Raw genomic sequence first — 4,045 nt, 5'->3', positions numbered from 1 at the left:
TTGCATTAAATTAACTAATTGTTACTAATGCACATTTTAGTTAACTTTATACATCCATCCATTTTCTTACACCCTTTTCCTTCAGTGGGGTCAGAGGGTGCTGCTGCCTCTCCAGCTAACGTTGCAGGTGAGGGGGGGGGTCACCTGGACAGGTCACCTGTATGTCGCAGGGCAACACAGAGACACAGGACACACAACCATGCACACACACACTCACACCTAGGGACAATTTGGAGAGGCCAGTTAACCTGACAGTCATGATTCTGGACTGTGTGATGAAACCGGAGTACCTGGAGAAAACCCACCATGCAGGGAGAACATGCAGAAAGACCGGGAATCGAACCCAGAACCTTCTTGCTGCAAGGCAGCAGCTCTACCCACTGCACCACTGTGCAGCCAACTAATTATCCTGTAATTACTTAATAATTTAATGTACGTTAACATAACTCAAAGCTTTATGGAAAACTGAATTATTTTAATTGAAATATTTAATGCCTCTTGCTTTTTATTTTTCTACTCAGATTCTTACTGAAAGTTAAATTATAGGCAAAAAATATTCCAGCTGAACAATCCATATTTAACATGAGCAGATATTATCAGTCATGATGAGGTGAACATGTTGTCTGATAAACTGTCGCATTTTAATTTATTTCCAATATAAAACTCCACTCCCACAGTTCATGAACTTTGACCTCCTGGCGCCATCAGCGTCAGGAAGGTGTGGCGGTCAAACTCTGAAGGAAAGCAGAACACGATGAAGGGTAATGAGGAACAACAACCTGCAAAGCACCATGGGAACTCCCCTCTATCTCTTCCCCAGCTGGTTACAATGTAATATAAAAATATTACACAGAGAGCAGACTGGGAAGACTGGGAAGACTGGGAGATGTTGGGAAGCTGGAACTGGGATTTACATTTTACAAAACACTAAATAATCAGTTTAGTTGGTTTACATGAAGAACTTTAAGTAAAATATAAAACGTGCTGGGAATCTGAACTCATATCAGGCTCAGGTAATCATTCATATTTGTAATCAATCATTTATTAATTAAGTTATTAATAAAACTAAATATTCTGGATTTTGACCAGAACAGATTTTCTGCAATAATAGGAATAAATTCAGACAAACGACAGGAAAACTTTTCACACAAGGAGCAATAATTGATGCTGATTTCTTATCAAAACTAAAAAATGAACACAACAAAATTCACAGCTAAATTATTCCATATTTAAACTCTTTAAATACTGACATTGATCAAGCCACTAATGAAAGACAAAAAGAAATGTATGTATAAAATGATGAAATGGGAATCAAGTCAGATTAATAGGGTTACAAATTGACAAAATGAAATTACTGAAAATTATCACCAAAACTCATTTAACTAAAAAAACAAAGAAAAAATCTGATCTGCAGAAGCATAAATGCAGCATCACTGTGCTGCAGAACAGGAAGATCAGAGCAAAAGGTCAAGAGGTCAAATCAAGTCCAGACTCAGACCAGCCAACCCCTTTCAACAACAAAAGCAAAACTCCACATGCTGAGCGCCAACTCAGGCTGGACGCAGACGAAGTGACCTCAGTCCTGAAGGGCCACAAAGTAAATCTGAATCAAGACAAGATCAGCTGGGAGAGACGATGAATTCAGTGGTTCTGCAGCGAGACGGTCCAACGTGTGTCAGACCCCAAATGGCAGAACAGCAACAAAAATGTCACAGGATCAGAAAGGCAATTTTCACATTATTTAAAACACCTGAAAATGGAGCCGTCTCACTTTGACTCAGTTGGGTCGAATCCTAAACTTGATGAAACAAAAGAAACTGGTTCTCTTCAGGTTAGCTTCAGTCCCAGCTGGACTTTTTCAACAGAACCTGCCGGTACTTTGGGTTGAAAAACGGAGAACCGTTTTTTCCTTCTCACTGAGGAACAGAGAGGCTGAGGCTGCCGTGGCATCACGACACTTTCACAAAACGCTTCCTGGAAGTTCTCCGGTGAACATTGTGAAGGTTATTAAGTAAATCTGGTTCCTGTCAGCAGGTTGGAAGGAGATGAAGCTGATATGTCTCAGCTCTGAGGCTTTGGGTTCTCAGGATCAGATCTGATCAGCTCTGAGTTTTATTGTCTCAGTTTGGCTGTGAGGTTGGAGCACCAGAAATTCTAAAGAATTAGTTCTGATCAGTTTGTGAATAAAAATGGAATAAAGGGGACCTTCGTTTTTTATGGGGGTTTGGGTTCCGAAAAGAGCCTGAAAGGCAAAATCTGTGAAGTTACCTTCAATTTTTACAATTATTATACAGAATAAGTAAATAATCTACATTGAAACCAATGGATGGATGGATGGATGGATGGATGGATGGATGGATGGATGGATGGATGGATGGATGGATGGATGGATGGATGGATGGATGGATGGATGGATGGATGGATGATGGATGGATGGATGGATGGATGGATGGATGGATGGATGGATGGATGGATGGATGGATGGATGGATGGATGGATGGATGGATGGATGGATGGATGATGGATGGATGGATGGATGGATGGATGGATGGATGGATGGATGGATGGATGGATCAATGATGGATGGATGGATGGATGGATGATGGATGGATGGATGGATGGATGGATGGATGGATGGATGGATGGATGGATGGATGGATGGATGGATGATGATGTATCTCTGACCGAAATCTGCTGACATAAGTTTTTTTTGTTTTTTTAAATCAAATTCAAAGTTACATTTTACAGTGCCTGAACTGTAAAAGCTTCTTTCATCTCTGATTGAACTTTATGGGGTGAGGAGGAGGTCATTGATCATCTTGACCTTTTGACCTTTGGGCTTCCAGCTCCTTATTGAAAATGTTTTGTTGAATTAAAATAATTTCTGACCTCCCTGATGTTCCTGACCTCATAAGCATCAAAATTTACCAGGGTGCCAAAACTTTTATGAGAGTGCGAATACTTTTTAATATGTTCATTTTGCTTAGTTTTAACAAAGGAAGCTACCCTGAGACTCTCAAAATCCTGGGATCAACTTTTGCACAAAGTTCTAGCAAGCTAACCCCTAAAGGGTGAACAGAGGTTCTTCAGCTCAGTGAAGTTCATACATATAGTTATATTCAAATAGCATTACTTTTATATTAAAGAAACAACAAAATCAAGGTGTTAATACTTTTATTTGAAGCCGTATTTATACTTATTCAACAGCAGCCATGTGTGCAAATTGTCATAATTGTCAGCAGAAACAAGCAGAAGGAATAAATAATAATGTGTCTCTGAAACTGATGCAGCAGGAAGAGGCCCAGCCGCCTGCATGTCTCAGTTAAAGCGCCGCTTTTAGCACCTATGAATAGAGAACAAAGACATCAGCTACAACATTTGCTGATCATTGGGTAAATATTGACACAGTGAATAACCTATAGATCCATCTCTGACATTATGAGGCGCATCACACCTTTCAATTTCTTGGAATAAGAACTTGGTTATCAGAAAGTTCTCAGAATTGGTTGACATGTTGACGTTTTGCATCTGTTTCCACTCACACCTGAGCTGACGTCTCCTCAGCCAATGGGAGCTCAGTCCGACATTGTCAATGTTTCTCCATCTGCAGATGTTCAGTAAAGTGTTTGTTCCTTGAAACTTTGACTCTCAGCACCTTATTCCAGAGATCAACTCAAAGTTTTCTCCAACAGCTTCTTATTTTAATGTTAAGTTTATTAGTGTAGCACATTTGAGCAGCGAAGCCGTTAAAGAGCTTTAAACCATCAAAACTTCATGCCAATTATGAAACAATCACCACAATCATGAACCAAATACACAAAGATATTGACCAGTGTTCCAGTTATTAGTAATCAGAGGAATCTGTCCGACTTTGGCCTTGATTAAAGGATCTCTGTGTTCAGCACCAGCAGCCCTAAGCCAGCCAGCTGCTACCCAGAGGTCAGGTCCTATGTTGACCCCTGACCTGATAGAGTTGGTCTAAACCAGAACCCGAAGCAGGACGCTGAAGTTCTGACATGTCTGCTGCTTCTTGTTTCAGACTCGC

Source organism: Poecilia reticulata, chromosome 15 (genome assembly GCF_904066995.2).
Source record: "Poecilia reticulata chromosome 15, P_reticulata-male-v2, whole genome shotgun sequence".
NCBI classification, from domain to species: domain Eukaryota; kingdom Metazoa; phylum Chordata; class Actinopteri; order Cyprinodontiformes; family Poeciliidae; genus Poecilia; species Poecilia reticulata.
Note: the sequence above shows the minus strand (reverse complement) of the source record.